General features: G+C 40.0%; 1 protein-coding gene across 3 annotated transcripts in view; it reads left to right on the top strand.

The window, feature by feature from the left end:
* LOC127569985 (collagen alpha-1(XXIII) chain-like) overlaps positions 1 to 18,639 on the top strand; it is a 119,851-nt gene that overhangs the window by 54,604 nt on the left and 46,608 nt on the right. The window lies entirely within an intron of this gene.

Genomic DNA, 18,639 nt, shown 5'->3' with positions numbered 1-18,639 from the left:
ATGGGTACAGAAAAGAAAATAAAAAATTGTGAAACAGTATAGACTAAGAGGGGCTCAATGATTCAATTGGTACTGATGCTAATGGTATTGGTTTATTATTGTCACCGAGGTACAGTGAAAAACTTGTCTTGCATGCTGTTCGTACAGATCAATTCATTACACAGTGCATTGAGGTAGTATAGAGTGCATTGACGTAGTACAGGGTAAAACTAAAAACAGAATACAGAGTAAAGTGTCACAGCTATATGGGAGTGCATTGCAAGTAGACAATAAGGTGCAAGGTCAAACAAGGTCAAGAGTCCGTCTCATCGTGTAAGAGAATGCTGGCTGTTACTGGTTGATGATATTCACCAGAACTGACCAGTCCTAAAGCAAACTGGAAAGGTGATTATCTGAAATTATTGAATTCAGTGTTGCGCCCCCAAAGGCTGTAACATGCCTCAGTGAAAGATGAGAAGCTATTTTCAGCGTTTACAATGGGCTTTACTGTGCAACAATGGAAAAAAGTAAAAGACCAAAGCCAATGAAGTCACAGTGGGAGTATGATGGAAAATTAACATGAAAGCTGCTGGAAAGCTCAGGTTCACCCTTGCAGACTGACCAAAGAGAGGTGGTCTTAAAAGTGATCACCCAATTTTCATTTTATTTTTTCCAATGTAGAGGAGACCATATTGTGATCAATACACTAAATTGGAAGAAATACAAGTGACTTGCTGCTTCACCGGGAAGTAGTGTTTTGTGTCCCTGGATAGTGGTGGGGGGAAGGGGGGTGGGAGGAATGAGGTGTTGCAACTAATCTGGTTGCATGAGAAGGTGCCTTGAGAAGGGGAATGGATTGAGATGGAAGAGAGAAGTGAAGCACAGAGGAAAATGTGCCTTCTGAATGCTGAAAGTGAAGGGATAAATATGTCCAGTGGAGGGATAGATATATCCAGCGGAGGCATCATGTTCAAGGTGGCTGAAGTTGCAGAGGATAATCCATTGAATGTGGAGGCTGAAGGAATGGAAAGCGAGTACAACAAGAGGAAGCCCATCCTTGCTCTGAGTGGTAATAGAGGGGAGTGAGAGATGAAGTGCAGGAAGTGTGGTTGAGAGCCCTGTCAACAAAGCTGAAGGGGAAATCACAGTTGAAGAGAAAGGAAGACAACTTGGAAGCACTTGGAAAGGTGATGGATATGATTGTGCAGGAGAAACTGGGGAAAGGATAGTCAGAGGGATTGTAATGGATATTGGTTGCTAACCTGTCGCCTGAGATGGAAATGAAGGAGTCAATATAGGGATGAATCAGAGATGGATGGACCTTTTGAATGTGAGAGCAGGGTGGAAATTGGCAACAAAGCTGATGAAACTTAATTACAAAAGCAGGAAGCAGTACTTACACATTCACCTATGTACCAGAAAAAGAGGTGAGGGAGGTGACATGATTAGGAATGAAACAAATGCTGTTCCACGTACCCCACAGAGAAATAGGTATCGCTTGGGTCCATGCATGTCCCTGTAGTGACACTTCCATTTTAAGAAAGAAAGTAGTGATAGGAAAAGTTGTTCAATTGAGAACAGTTTCAGCCAAGAAAAGAAGGCTAGCGGTGGAGCAGGACTGGTTAAGCCTCGGTTCAAGGACTTCTTACCATCTAAATTTTTTTAAAATTTTACTTTCAGCATGGTAACAGGCCCTTTTGGCCCAGCGAGTCCGCGCCGCCCATTTTAAACCCTCATATTAACCTACCCATACGTCTTTAGAATGTGGGAGGAAACCAGAGCACCGGAGGAAACCCACGCAGACACGGGAGAACGTACAAACTCCTTACAGACAGCGACGGGAATCGAACCCCGATCGCTGGCGCTGTAATAGCGTCGTGCTAACCGCTACGCTATTACAATGTATTCTTACCTGTATTGGAGAAACCAATGTAGATTGAGTGACTACTTTGTGGAACATCTCCAAGGATGACCTTCAGTTTGCAGTTGCTTGTCACTGTCATTTTCCATTCCATTCCTAACCTGATGTCTTTCTTTGGCCTCTTACAATGTTTCACTGAAGCCCAACAGGAGGATGGGCCATATACTCAACATTGGCAAGACTAAGTCCCTTCTGCTGCACTATAGTTCTGTCTGACAGTAAAGTTCACGGTGACACCCTGGAAAACATGGATCACCTCACATACCTTGGGCACCACCTTTTGGCAAAGGCAGACATTGATGGTGAAATTCGCCACTGCCTTCTATACCCAGCTCAGCTTTTGGTTGATTGATGAAAAAAGGCATTTGAAATTCAAGACCTCAGACCTGGCATAAGACTCATGGTCCACCAGGCAACTATGTCCATTGTCCTTTTATATGCTTCTGAGACCAGAACTACCTATAGCACTGGGAAAATACCCCCAATTTTGTCTCTGCAAATTCTCTGGAAGAATAAGTGAATGATCTTCAGTGTCCCCTCCCAGGCCAACAACCTGAGCATTGAGGCTCCAGTTACACCCAGTTGGATACATTGGGCAGGGTATGTGCTTCTCAGGTCCAACATCAGACTGCTGAAGCAGATATCCTTTTCAGAGCTCTGCCTTGGGAAGGGATACTAGGCAAACAGAGGAAAAGATTCAAAAATGTTGTTAACACCTCTTTAAAGAAATTCAACGTCCTCACTGATGCTTGAACTCTCTGGTAGATGTTTCACAAATTTGATTGAGTTCTTTGAAGAAGTAACCAAGAAAGTCAATGAGGGCGGGGTAGTAGACGTAGTCTATCTGGACTTCAGTAAGGCCTTTGATAAGATTCTGCATGGTAGGCTGCTGTGGAATGTTAGATCTCATGGGATCCAGGGAGAGATAGCCAATTGGATACACAATTGGCTTGATGGTAGGAAGCAGAGGGTGATGGTAGAAGGTTATTTTTTGGACTGGAGGCCCGTGACTAGTGGTATGCCCCAGGGGTTGGTGCTAGGTCCTTTGCTATTTGTCATCTGTATCAATGGTTTAGATGAGAACATACAAGGCATGGTTAGTATGTTTGCAAATGACACTAAAATAGGTGGTGTTGTAGACAGTGAAAATGGTTATCAGGAATTAGAGGGATCTTGATCAGCTGGGTAAGTGGGCTGAGGAATGGCAAATGGAGTTTATTTTATATAAGTGTGAGATGTTGCATTTTGGGGAGACAAATGAGGTTATATCTTTCACAATGAACAGTAGGGCCCTGGGAAGTGTTGTAGAACAGAGGGGCCTAGTTCTCTGAGTGTGGCATCGCAGGTAGACAGGGTGGTGAAGAAGGCCTTTGGTCCCCTGGCCTTCATCAGTCAGGGCATTGAGTATAGAAGTTGGGACATCATGTTGCAGTTGTACAAAACGTTGGTGAGGCCGCATTTGAAACATCGTGTTCAGTTTTGGTCACCCTGCTGTAGGAAAGATGGCATTAAGCTGGAAAGAGTGCAACGGAGATTTACGACCATGGTGCCAGGACTTGAGCAACTGGCTTTTGGAGAGAGGTTGAACAGGCTTGGATTTGCTTCACTGGAGTGTAGGAGAATGAGGGGTGATATTATAGAGGTGTATAAAATCATGAGGGGGATAGATAGGATGAATGCACACAGTCTTTTCCCCAGGATTGAGGAATCAAGAACTAGAGGGCACAGGTTTAAGGTGAGAGGGGAAAGTTTTAATAGGAACCTGAGGAGCAACGTTTTCACCAGAGGGTCATCCATATATGGAATGAGCTGCCAGAGGAAGTGGTTGAGACAGGTGCATTAACAACATTTAAAAGACACTTGGACAGGTAAGATAAGATTTCAATATCCCATGTACATTCAAAAACACAGTGAAATGCATCTTTGTGTAGAATGTTCTGGGCGCAGCCAGCAAGTGTCGCAATGCTTCCAGCGCCAACATAGCATGCCCACAACTCATAACCTGTACATCTTTTGAATGTGGGAGGAAACCAGAGCACCTGGAAGAAACCCACGCAGTCACAGGGAAAACATACAAACTCCTTACAGAAGCGGCTTGAATTGAACCCGGGTCACTGGCGCTGTAATGGCGTTACGCTAACCGCTACACTACCATGCCTGCCCCATACATAGTTAGGAAAGGTTTAGAAGGATATGGGCCAAATACGGGCAAGTTGGATTCACTTAGATGGTAATCTTGATCAGCATGGACCAATAAGACCGAAGGGCCTGTTTCCGTACTCTATGACTCTATGACACTGGCCTATCACCACTTAAAGTGGAGAAGGAGCATTTGGGATGATATTGAAAACCTCAAGTCTTTGCATTGGGTGTATTCAGAGATGCTGAATAAGTGATGGAAGGAGTGACCGCCTCACAAACTAATGCCCCCCTGTCCACCCAGTCAGCCAACAACTGTGCCATCTATAAAGTAGTCTGCAGTTCCCACATTAGTCACTCCAGAACCCATGAAACTGGAGTGGAAGTAAGTCATCCTTGATCCAAAGGGACTGCCTGTGGAGAAGAAAAATAATTTTTTCTGTGTACTTGTTTGCATCAACTTGTTCAAGCAATTTTGGATCTAATTGTATTATTAAAAACATGCAAACATTTTCCTGTTTCTCTGTATTCTACCTGCACTGTTTGTAATCAACAGAAAATTTGGCATGAAAGAAAGCAGTCTACCCTTGGGGCTTCTCCAAGATTGTTCTGTAACTAGGTTCAATTGAAAGATATGTAAAAGCCATCTGGAGCAATTCAACAATTGTTTTCCTTCACGAAAAAGTACCTGAGCTCCAACTTGTGGATCTCTTCAAGATAGAAATTCATTTTGTGGTGAAATTAATTTATTTTATGTGTCCTCAAACAAAAATCATTGAAGAAACTGTCAGACTTGGAAAGGATTGAGAACCTTTTCTAGTGTACCAATAAGTGCTGTGCATAGCACTAACGCCCATTCCAATACTCCACAATGCTTTGTGAAATTGAGCACAAAATAGTTAAAAGCAGTGCTGTGGCAATTTACACACAGACTCGTGCGCTAAAGTGGGATCTATGTGCTTCTCAGTGGGAGCTGTATGAAGAGCTTACGGCTGCAGCCTCATTGCTGCACTGACTCCTGAGAAACGAGTCAGCTTAAAGACCCCTTTTTAGCCACAGACAGTGACAGAAAAGGCAACCACAGAGCTGAGGGAAAACAAGGGGGATAGATATCAAGGAAATCTCCTTTATGTCTCCAACTCTCCATGTAATGTCCTGGCCTAATTAGCTATCATGCAGCTCAGAATTGATTTAAACAAAAAGCTGTGCAAAGTGAAGGGAGCACCAGTGATGCAGGTTCCATAATCCAAATTATTAGGAAACGAGGCTGATGGATGTGTATGCAAGACATTGATGTTACAGTGCAAATCCTTTACTCATTGTCTCATTGACGAGTGCTGCATAGTTTATTTATTAATGATTAGTGAAAGTTGTAGATCACACTCAAAATTTCCATAAAACATGTTCAATGCAGGAAATATATGGTGCTAGCCAAGTCAGATGCTTGACTGACACCTGAAAGATGACAGCCATGGAAGTGCCTGGTCCAGTTCTCCAATGGGCATAATTTCACCAGAAATGATCATTAGTACAATTTAACTAAGGTAAAACTGCTTCTAGATGTAATTTGTACAAGAAAAATGTGCTTAACTGGATCCAGTTTGTAGGCTTGAGACTGCCTGCATGTTCCCAACCCACAGTACATTGAGGAGGTAAATTTCATTTAGGGTTAAGAGTGCTAACTTAGTGCATGAGTATCCACCCATATCCACTTTTGTGGCCTGTTAGTTTTCACTAAGCATTCAATGTAGAGTTTATTTTTCTATATTCTGTCATGTCAATTCTTACCTTTGGAGTGCTTGTCTGCTGGTGTCTGCACTGTGAATGATTTGTTTAGTAGACTATTAAACTTGCATTGAAGTATACATGTACTGCTGTGACTTGTGCCTGAACCAGGCTAGTACTTTGCACACAAGGATAAAATCAGTGCTTAAGAGAGCTAAGCATTCTGAGATGAGAATTAAGTGCAGTATTTGTATGTTAACTCGATTTAAGCTTCCTTTTAGTGGATGGAGGGGGTTAACAATCCCCTTTAAACTTTTAACCTTTGGAAGATACTTGTTTTACGTGCAAATGTTTAGGCAAGTGGAGACGTTGTTACTAAAGAACATGGTTAACATTAGAGCCTGGCAGAAGACATAAAAAAGATCAGGACCATTCTCATATCTGTGGTAGGAGTTTACTCTCTTAAATAGAAAACCATTAATGATCCTGCAAGGCTAAATGCTTTCCTGGTAATGAGCCACAGAAACTGGACAGAGTTGAATTAGAATTTTTCATTTGGTTACTCTTCAAAGCTGGCCCTGAGATTCTTTAGAATTCTGGGTACCATGCATAAAAATAAACAATAACAGTGAACAACAAGGAAGTAATGCAGATGCATTGCCTAAAGGCAGAAATCTGAAACAATGGGCTTAGTTTAACATAAAACCAACAACCCATTTTAAATTTCTCGAAAGCTTTGTACAATAATCTTGTTTGTTGTAATATTTTGCATGACAATATTTGCTATCAATATTGAAATATAGCATTTTGGGAATTATTACCCAAACTATACTGGAAGAATAAATTCAATGGGTATGTGCAGAACTGTCCTGATTATATCATTGTTACAAATCATTCAAAGAATTAGGTAACGGATGGTTTTCACTGAACGCTCAATGGAAGGTTTATTTATGTTTTGTTATGGCACAATATATTGAACAGGAATGAAGCGTGAGGTTCTGTGTGAAAGCCAGGAAAGCACAAACTTGAACGATATACGTTAAGTTTCCTATTAAGATTCTTTGTTTTATCCAGCCAGTTAAAATCAGTAGGAAAACTCAGAAGCTGATAATTCCAAGATGAGAAGGACTATTTCCTTTACTGCCACAAATTCATACTAATGCAGCTGGATATTACATCACCAATTCTTTAAGCTGCTGCTTTACTTTTTGTCCACTTCAGTGTCTCAATTTATTTTTCCTTTATGATATTTCTGAGGGTCGTGCATCATTTATAGCCAAGAAGATGAGCAGGCAATTTGACTCTTTCATTCTTCCATGCTCTATCCTGCCTTTTGTATGGAGGTCCCTAGTCCTAGGTATTTTTCCAGAGTAGCATGACTCAGATGAGCAATTACTTATAATGAGGATTGTGACATTTACATATTCTAACATGCCAGGCCATAAATGCAATGATCCAGCATGCCCTATAAATGTCACTGAATGAGAAGCAGTTCAGCTTATTATGTATATGTATGTCTCCATATTGTTGTTTCAAACACATTGATGAAGATATTAGAACAATCTTATGCTTGCTCTCCTGATGGCCTCCAATTTTAACTCCCTTTCTGTCAGCTTCTGTAAAATATAACTGCCAAAACCTAGAATTTCACTTGGGGTTCTTTATTTTTATACCTATATATTATAAATAGCATTTCAGATGCCACCCATTAAAGTTGTTACAATCCTTCTGGTCTCTTGAGGAGAGTTGCAGTTTTCTGCCATTTGTTTAATCTGGAATCTGCTGGCTGAATCCGTAGTGGAGGCAGATTCAGAGTAACATGCAGATGAAAATTGGCTATCTACTTGAGAAGGAAAAATTTGCATGGCAGTGAGGAAAGAATAGGGGAGTGGGACTAATTAGCTAATTCTTTTAGAGGACCTGCACAGGCATGATTTCCTGAGTAAACTTCCTCTATGCTGTATGAGTCTGTTCTGTGATTTTTCACAACCAGAAACGTGGGTGCAAAGTTGAAATAACATATTGTAACCTAGTAACAACCTGTTTTTCTCAGCAAGGTGGATTGTGACTCACTACAGTCAGTTATTTCCTAACCTCCATGCCATCCTAATCTTCCTCTGAGAGGATGATAGGAAGAAATATCATGCTGCTATGTACTTGCATGGTTCACCAAATTATAAGGCATGTTTATAACAGTCTGAGCTTGATATCTAGGTGACATTTTTAAGCCATTTCTACTTTGAAAGCCACACTCTGGCTCTAGTTAATTGAATCTGTCTATCCACGTAATGATAATAACTTTCCCCAAGAACTAGTTCAACCACACCCCAGGATAGTCTCGAAAGTGCCAATCCGTATTTAAGTTACATCTTAAAGTGAACCAGAACACTCTGTCATGAAAAGCACAATCTTAACCCATCTTTGCAACAGTATTGGGAGAAGGCATGGAATTTAAAGTATTACAGGGGATTGCAGCTCCCTTCCTGTACCGTTCTCTTTCTACCCCACCTCTATTTTCACCACTGTTTTACATATGAATATACAATGGACGTACAAATAAGAAGTAAGAGTAGGCCACTCAGCCCCTCATGCCTGCTCCAACATCTAATAAAATTATGGCTGACCTAAATATAACCACAACTGTGCATTCTTGTTTACACATGGCAACCTTTCACCCCTTGCTTCTCAAGTTTCTATCCACCTATGCCTTAAAAATATTATGACGCTGCTTTTGTTGCCCTTTGAGCAAGAGTGTACCAAAGACTCACCACTCTCTGAGAGAAACATATTTCACCTCACCTGTCTTAATGGCAACCCCTTATTTTTTGGACAACCCCTAGTTCTCCTGAGTCTTTCAGTAGCTGTCTTCTATTTATGTGTTGTGAGTAATGAGTAGTTGTGCAAGAACGTGAGACAGGTACATGGTGTGAAGGAAGGAAATAAGAGCTGAGTGTGTTTACAGAGGGAAAAAGCATACACTAATGACTGTTGAATGATGATGGTTTAAAGTAGGAGGGAAAAGGCGAGCGGAAATACACACAAAATGCATCCAAACATGCAGGCTTGGAAACCAAGCACTATGCAGTCTATTAAGCCTGTCTTATACTGTATTACCTCACATAATGCCCTTTCCCTCCTATACCTCCTTCCTTAAATAGCCTTGCAATCTCCTGCAAGGAACAGAACTAACCTTAAGCCACTCTATGAAATTTCCTTCTGACCTCTGAAGACAGTTAACAAAGAACGAACAGACCACACTAGGACCTGGTGGTTTGAGTCCAGATAGCCCATCTACCTTCTGTATGTAGCTCTCAGGAATATATGTTGATCTTCTTTCTCAGCCTTTTGTCACTAAAATCAGGCTTCCTTTGCCAAGGTTGGTGGCTTTCCTGTGGTTTCTTACAGCTAAGTTAAGATACAAGAATATGATGTGAAACTAATTTGTCTTCCACCTTAACCTGCTTCTTCTTGCCAGTGCCCCCAGACCAAAACCATTGTACTTGAAGAATAGGAGTCAGGGATTTGAAAAGCCTGGTTCATTGTAACCACTTGTTGTGTTAGTGGGCGAAGGCTGCTCATAAAATAAATTATATCTGATGTGTTCCATTACCATGAAAAATTAATTTTGATTCTGGGTATTGAGCTCTTTGTATTAAGATTGTTTGTACATGAAATAAACATTTCAGGGGTAAACCTTCAATTGATAATCTATCACTAACTGGTAATCAGGTGCCAGTTTAACTTCCATTGCTGTATGGCTGCAGGTTCAATGGTGCACAAAATGATAACACAAAAAAGTGAAAGTTGTGCGCAATTCTTCCAGTTAAGACATTTTTGCAAATTTTCTGAATGGCTCATGAGTTCACCAAGTGAATAGCTAAACCATAAAGACCCCAGAAGGGAACCTTCTGACTTGTCCTGAATTAGTCAACTTTATATAATTGCTTGCAGGGAGCTGGGTTACAAAGGGAAAACCGGTTAGGTTTCCTGTTCCTGATATTTACTTAATTACCTTTGGAAGTCTGCGTGTGGATGTCAGGTGGGACAGGAATGTTTCGAGCAGTAATGGGCCCAGAAGTCAAATAACCTGCAAGTACTTGTATCAAGGCCTAGTCATTAACTGTGGCCAGTTGAGTGAACTGCAGAGCACAATCAGCAAAGGCTTTACATATTTTCCAGGTGTTATTACTATATAAAAACTCTTCCATGATATATGCATTTGTGTGTACTTATGTCACATTCCATTTAGTGACTGAGAATTAGTATTTCTATTCCAATGGCTAAAAGCTTCTCATAGGTGTTTATCACATAGCTGAAAGCATTATTTCAGCATCACTGTATTGTAATTTTTCAATTGTACCCTAATTCAGCAACTAGAGAAGAAAAGTTACATGCCTCCTATTGGCAGGACTTTGGAGGGAACTGTCAGTATGGTATGGGGAGACAAATAGAAGATAGTTGCGACATTAGAGTTCCTTGAGAAAGCTTATTGCAGGAATCCTGACAAAGAAATAGAAATGTTCTTAACATATTACTGAACTGGCTAATTGAGGTTTTTCTGAAATAAGAGGAAGAGGTGCTGATCCTCTGTCTCCTTATAATAGTTCTTCTTCTAGATTTTCATTGAACTGATGGGCCCTGTGTATGGCTTTACTCCTAGAATACTCGTGCAAACTTTTCTTCAGTTCTTGCTCTGTTTTCCCGTCAACTCACTTCTAAATACAATATTAGTGCTTAGCTGACAATCCTTGTGTCTTGTTAAGGAGTGAAAATGGTAGGAAATTTGCTACATTTATATAATTATCTCACTTCCACTGACATATGGAGTGGCAGAGTTCTCAGATGGTGGTATATAGCAGAGCATAATGCCTGATTTGTTTTCTTCTTTGGCATGCTGCAGATCCACTAAAAATCAGAAGACTCAGGTCAAAATGTTTAATCATTTTTTAGCCACCATAATCAATGATAATCCTTGTTTTGTTTTGTTCATTTTAAAGTTGCTTTAATAAAATCTTTGAAGGATAATGGAATTACTACCACTAATTGATCATTAATTGTTCTTATAGGTGCCAAAAATAACTTTCAATGCAAGTTTTGCCTTTTAAATAAATCTGCATGAAATTGGTGTACAGAAGACTCTTTTCAAATTGCGTTTTTTTTGGTGTTTTTCAAGTAATGTCACGTTGTATTAAATTTCATTGCTTGTAATACTTATCAAAGTACGAAACTGAAAAATTCTATTCATCATTTGCAAATTTAGGAATACACATCAGATTCCAAGTTCTTTATGTAAATAGACATGGTGATATATTTCTGATCATTTGATAATCCAATCATCCTAAATTTTTGTTTTGGTTTTGGATTCTAGGGCCCTCTTGGATTGGATGGAAAGCCAGTAGGTACCTTCTAGTATATGTGTTCAAAAGAATCCTGCTTTATTTTTCCGTTATCTGATATAGAAAGAACAGACAAATAAAAAATCATAGTTCAGTTTGAATAAATAAAAATCAATGCGAAAATCAAGTATTTTCTTGCTGAAAGCTTCCATTTCTCAGGAATAGGTTTCTGTTGCTCACTAGAAATGTAACAGGTTAATATTAATCTGCTATTATTTTAATGATATATTTTTAATGTTATTCATTATTTTTGTTTCCTCATATAAAATTTAGTTTTCTTAAATCTAGACCTTTATAACTGAATATAAACTGAGATAGAAAGAGTTTGGTAATTGTTCAAACTCCAAGCACATGGGAGCAGACCAAACAGTACATGGTGACAGTCTTTGGTGTTGCTGAGCTCTCTTGCTACATTTCCTTTTCCTGTCTGTTCTCTAACCCCTCTCTGAGTCCCTCACTCTAGTGCCAAATATCTTGTATGCTTTAAAACACTGGAAAAGATGTTGGAAAGAGATAATGTTAAAAATAGTTCCAGGAGTTGGGACTGTTTACCCCTGGAACTAGTTTTAACATTATCTCTTCCATCCACTTGAGAGTATAACTAATGGAATAACATGTGTGGCTGCAGCTGAATTCATACCTTCATCCTTCACTGTTTTTTGTCAAGCCATCTATCAAGCTATTAGGTTTCATTTTTCATAGAAAACACAAGTAAAATTATGGGACGTGATCACAAAACTCTTTTAAAAATCCTAAAGTGCAATGAAATAATACAGAATTTAGTTTGATTGCCTTGATTGCCTTTATTCAGGACTGTAACATTTCCTTTCAAGTTGTCAGCTTATTGGGACTACCAGCTTTTCTCAGTTAGGAAGTCTGGCAAGTTTTGAATCAGAAAGTTGGAAAAAAATGTGCATTGAGGTATTGGTAGACAAGAAGAAATGATCAAGGGCATAGAAATTCTGCTTGATAACATTTCAAATGAAAGTGATTGTTTGGAAAAACCATGGTCTCACTGTGAGGTGCAAGATGGTTTGACATTCCTCCTAGTTTCTCCTTACATCTGACAGGTAAGAAATGGAGGTGCCTAGAAATGGGCAGTGTATCAAATAATGTGCAACACAGACAGCACTGGCCTCTAATACACAAGCAAACAATGCCTGTGAGGCCTGCTTTGTCCTTACCGAATGAGGGTTACCTGAGTAAGTCCTAAGCCTGACAGTCATAAATAAGTAGTCCTTAAATTAAAAAAATTACCCACTCTGATAGCTTCCCTACATTTTGTGCACACCTTAATATAATTGTGCCCATTTCTAGTGGAACTCCCACCCATCAGGAAATTGGACCAGGCATTTCTGTTTGCCATTCGTCTCAGCGCATTGGACATTTTGCAGCGCCTTTCATGCACATGGTGATGTCATCAACCTCTACAATGTTCATCTCTGCCTTACCAAGAGAAATTGGAGCAATAATGTTTACTCCCAATAAAACAAGGAGCAAATCCTGCAGCATGTCAGCAAGGGGACATGAATTGAAAGCTTCTGACTGGGACACTAATGTTTTGTTATCTGCATGTATTTGCCTGAATTTTCAAAACTATGCATATTTGTTACATGATTGCTAGGTCTCATAGCGCTTATCCACAGTACAGATCTACTGCAGCCTCTGTCTGAATAGTGAGCTTGTGCCTTGTATTGATGGGGAGGCACTTGTGGCACCTGACTCAGTCTGTGAGGATGATCTTGGGAAGGGGGAGAGTGGCCACACACATTGAAGACACTTACCCCTGCTCCCACATAGCAGGCTTTTATGCAGCTGTCCTCTGTCTTAGGATTCTTTAAAGCTGTGATTCACTTCCCATACTTCATAACAATAAAAACCTGGCAGCTCTGATCTCTCAGGAACCACACAGGTCATGTTTTAACACAGCAATCAGAGAGAGATCCATCCAAAAAATTTTTTCAAGGTAAATTTTTCCAATGTTGTGATTTTTTGGAAGTCTCTAATGGAGTATTAGAGCTAACCATAGTACCCAATTAGTGCACGAAATAAGAGCAAACTCCTAGGCAAGGAAGGGGTGAGGCTGAGGGGGAATTTGAAAACAAGGATCAGGATCTTAAAAGGAAAGCACAGCCAGCATAGGGTGACGGGAAAACAGGGCTCTGTGCAGAGTTTAAATGACTTCAAGTTTATGTAGGTTAGAGCAAAGGAGACCAGTCAGAACCACGTTGGAACAATCAAGAATGAAAGTATCAAAGACATGGATTGGAGTTTCAGCAACTGATGATACAGTCAAGTGATGTTCTGGTGGTGGAAAACGTGTTAGTAACGACTGAATATATAATTGTAAGCTAATCTAGGGTCAAATATGCAACTAAGTTTGCTAAGAATACCCTGGTAAAAGTGTGTATGAAAAGAGAGGAATACTTTGTGAGTTTTTCTGCCAAGTTTACATCATATTACTTCCTCTTTATGAATTGAAGAGGAAGTGCATTTTACCCTGGGACTATAATGTCTCATGAAGTGTCATATTGGTGCCAGGAGAGATGTGCTCAAGGCATTGGGCACTACTGACTGGCCCTTATATACTTTCCTTCACATGGTACTCCATTGCAGAATGCCTCGGAGGAAAGTATCAGGTAAGTTCAAGACCAAGGCTAGGTCCAGAGTTTCATGATGGAGAGAATACTGGGGGCTTTTTGGATGTATCAAGGCCTCAATCCAGTGTTAGATCAGCAAGTCAGAGCCAGAGTTGGGGAGCAATTGAGATTGGGACTAGAACCAAGGAGCAGAGAATGGGTGGTTGATTGGGAAATTGTGAGTTGGGGCCAGGGATGGGGGTAGGTGGGTATTTGGGTTGCTAGGGCAATTGGAATGTCAGGGGCAGAGTAAATCAGAATTGGGTTTATTATCACTTGTATGTCATGAAATTTGTTGTTTTGCAGCAGCAGTTCAGTGCAAGGACATAAAATTACTATAAATTACAAAATAAATAAACAAACAAATAATGAAATAGTGTTCATGGGTCCGGAGACCATTCAGAAGGCTGGAGTTAGGGGCAATCAGGGAGTCAGGAGATTGGAGCTAGAGTTGGGGTGGGGGGGCATTTGGGGTGTCAGAGGACAGAGTCAAGGGTTGAGGTTAGAGCCAGGGTGATTGGGCATTCAGGAGACAAGACTGATGGATGGGAGAGGTTTGGTAACATGACTGGTGTGGGGGGGGGGGGGTGGTTTAAAAGAGAGGAGCTGTTAAAAAACAAATTGCTCTATTTGGCACTTTTTAGATTACATTGTACTTCTGGTCTGCTTCACATTTCATCACTTTCTTTGGTAAAATCCAGTTTTACACGTTCCTTAAACTGGCAGTTCTGCTCTGATAATCTGATTATTTTCCAGGAATACTCTACCACTTTAAACCAGCTTCCACATGTTGGAAGCTAATTACATTCCCGGGGCAATGCTGTATACTGCTAAATACTCTCAATCACAACACTATCTTTTATTCTCCCATGAAATGCTGATGCCCTTGCAAAGCCAATATTATTGGCCATCCTTAATTGCCCCATAGAAGCACATGTTAATTTGGTGAAATACTTTTACTGCAATTAGATTGTGAATTTCAGGATTTTGAATCAGCAACAAGGAGATGGGGGACAATTTTCCAAGTCAGTGGTTTGTGATTTGCAAAGGAACCTGCAGATGGAAGGGTTCTTACTTGTTTGCTGGAGGTTACGATTCTAGGAGGATCAGTTAAAGGAGCCTAGAGATATTGTTGCAAGAGCACTTTGTGGATGATACACATTGTAGTCAGGATACACTGATGGCGGAAGGAATGATTGTTTCTGGGGAGAAGAGGTGTTAATAATGCCAGCTGCTTTATCATGAATGATATCAGGCATCTTGTGTATGACTGAATCTGCCTGCATTCATACAAAGAAATGCAGAGCATTCCACACATTCCTGACAAGCCTGATAGATATTGAAAAGGCTTGGAGGAGTCAGAAAGTAAGTCACTCATCACAGAATATACAGCCTCTGATTTGCTCTTATAACCACAGTATATATGTCCAGGTAAGTTTCTAATCAATGGTGAATCCAAAGGATGTTGATGCTAGTAGATCCGCCAAGGCTATAGCTGTTAAACATCAAGGTGAGATGATCAGGCTACCCTTACTGGAGATGGCCATTGCCTGACATGGCACAGTTGTGACTTGTCACATATAAACCCCTGCCTAAATGTTGCTCAGGTCTTGATGATGTAAGCACCAACTTTGATTTTCTGAAGAGTTGCAAATTGATTTGAACATTGCACAATCAGCAGAAGACAACACCCCTCGGACCTTACTGTAGGTGGAAGTTCAATGAAACAATGAAGGTAGTTGGGCCTGTGACACTGCAGCAATGTCTTGGTGCTGTGATTGAAAGTCCTGCAAATACAGTTGTCCTCTGCTGTGTTACACTATGACTTCAGCCATATGTTAAGATTTTCCATTAATTCCCGTTAACTATAATTTTACTAAGGCGTCTTGATATTATACTTGTTCAAATGCTCCCGTGGTGCCAAGACGAGTCACTCGAATCTCACCTCTGGAATTCAGGTCTCTTATCCATGTTTGGATCAAGTCTGTTCATAGATCTAGTGTTCAGAGGTCTCGGCAAAACTCAAACTGACCATTATTTAGCAATTTATTGGTGGGTAAGAGTTTCCTTATAGCACAATCAAGCCCTCATCTGTTTCTTTGCTTATGATTTGCTGATGAACGACTCACAGGGTGTTAATCAGGTGGTTGGATTTGTCCCGCTTTTTGAGGACAGGATGTATTTGCATGATTTTCCACATCGTCAGGTAGATGTCACCATTGTAGCTATAACAGTCTAGAGGTGAGGCTAATTCTGGCACACAAAGTCTTTCAAGCTGTAGCCAGATGTTGTCTAGGCTCATTTTTCCTTAATTCACTCACTCAGATGTATGTTTAGTGGTGCTGCAATAAACTCACATTCCCTCTGAATCTGGTCCTGTAAAAAAACTTCAGCAAGCTAAACTTCAGCAACATTCATTGCTGAGTGTAGGTTTGTAGATAAACCCCAAACAGTTCCTTGGTGAAGACTTAAGGTGTTTAACATAAAGTGTTAGGATACTTACAGCAGTGTTTTTGGAAACTAACATAAACAGAGCAGCCAACTTCCACATTTAATGGGCCAGGTTATGTTGGATCAAGGCATTTCATGGCTTAGCCCATTAGTTTTTTTGTGTTTTTTCTTACCAACAAAGTTTATGGAAATGACAACTATTTTAGAACAGGACAACTGGGGTCTTGGTGAACAACTCAACTAAACCGTGTATCCCCTTAACCAATGAGATATTCACATTCAGACAATAACAGAGGAAAAACTGAGATGCAGGGTAGGGGCTGAGGGTGAATCAGAGGATGAATGCAATATCCCAGAAAACGGCATAAAGAAAGGGGATGGATAACTAGATTAAGAAAGATTAGGAAAGTGACAAAAAAAACAAGGAAGTAAATTAACCACCATCTTTCTGTGCCTCATCAAGTGACCTAAGGAATGCTCTTTCAGAAGAAGGTGTAATCTGACCAACAAAAGCTTGAATAGCCTCAACATTTCCCTTCCCACCACCTATTACTTCCCCAATGGTGGTGGGTTTGCAACTTCAAAAGCCTTATTTTCTAATTTACTTTCACTGGGAACATATTCTGGAAAAACTACTCCATCCAGGAAATGCAGCTTCAATGAACTTTATATGTTGGCTCTTGTGTAAACATTTAGTGACATATTGCTCATTTCATAACTTTGTGGGAAAAACACATTATTCAGAGAACTAGAAGTGTACTTACATAGTAAATGCACATTAATGCATGGTAATTTTCTGAAGCTGTTGATCTTTGCCATGGGCTAAAATATCTGTTTATCCATAAGTAAAGTTGTTTATTTAACTAAACAGATGTTTGTCCATTAACTAATGACTTAGTGTAAATGATTTACCATTATTTAACTTGACTGAGAAAATAATATCTTCATTCCCCTTTGTGTGGAAAACTGCAATATTTGGTAAATGAAGAAATTTGTGCTACATGCAGCAGTGCAAAATGATACACAGCACAACAATTTGCAGCTTTTTTTACCTTTCTTGATAACAAGTGAACATACAAGCAAATGAAGGTTGCTAATCCCACTGAAAATCAAACAAAACTGCAGATACTGAAATAAAAATGGAAAATGCTGGAAACACAACAGGCTAGACAGCATCTATGGAAAGAGAAAAAATTAACATTTTAAGCTGAAAGTCCTTTGTCAGAATTGAGAAAGAGAGAACAACAAATTAGTTTGAAGTTGCAGAGAAAGTGAGAGAGGGATAGATAGAACAAATGGAATATTTGTGAAGGGGGATGCCAGGGTTGCTGTGGGGATATGCTGTAGAGATCCTCCAGTCATACAGGTTAATGGGGGCCACTGCAGAGTGATAATGCAGACAAAGATGCATAATATGTTGCAAATAGCAGGGCTGCAGGGTGTACCCAGCAGTCAGGCTACACTAGTGGAAAGAGAAAAACTCTCCATTTGTAATGGATGACTTGCACCAGAAATAGCCAGTTCTGATATAAACAGGGAAAACAAATTGCCTGAAGCTGGAGAATTCAGTATTGATTCCAGAGGCTGCAATGTGCCAAAATGAAAGATGAGGTGTTGTTTCTGAGTCACATTATAAAAGTGCTGGAGATCACAGATAGACAAGTCAGACTGGGAGTGTGATAGAGAGTTATAATGGCATGCTACAGGAAGATTAAGAGTCCTCCTTTAAAGTGGTCTCTCAATCTGCATTTGGTTTCTCCAATGTAGAAAGGACCATATTGTAGCCCCTTCCAGGCCTTCAAATTTTTCCCAAGGTTCATTGTATTACATTAGAAGCAGTACTACAGATTGTGTCTGATGAAGGCTATATACAGCTACAAAGTCCTTGTGAAAAAAAACAGCAGTATTCCATGAACCTTTTTCATTACATTCTGCATCAGTGCTTTAACGCTTGGCATGCGGAAATATAAATTTTCCTGTTCCTTAACAACTACTGACCTCACACCATTAAGATAATATTCCACTATATATATCTCAGATTCAAGAAGGAAGACTTCACACTTTTTCATATTAAGTTCAATCTGGATTAGTTTTGCCTGATCACTTAGTTTATCCTTGTCATTTTGTGGTCCCATCTACATAACTTACTACAGCTCTTAACTTCTTGTATTCCTTCATCTTTTAATAAATAAAAAATGCTTGAAAGCAGATGAGCCAGTCCAGATCCCTGGGAAACACTCATTAATTTACCCTAAATCTGCTTTCTGTTTCCTAACTAAATCACAGAAACATTATTCTGCACATAATATTGTACCTGAGGACATGATGTTGTCACTTGGTGGCAAGAATGGACTTTTATTTCCAATTCCCACTAGCCTCATCTTGTTGA

Source organism: Pristis pectinata, chromosome 4 (assembly GCF_009764475.1).
Source record: "Pristis pectinata isolate sPriPec2 chromosome 4, sPriPec2.1.pri, whole genome shotgun sequence".
NCBI classification, from domain to species: Eukaryota; Metazoa; Chordata; class Chondrichthyes; order Rhinopristiformes; family Pristidae; genus Pristis; species Pristis pectinata.
This window is presented reverse-complemented; position numbering and strand designations above follow the sequence as displayed.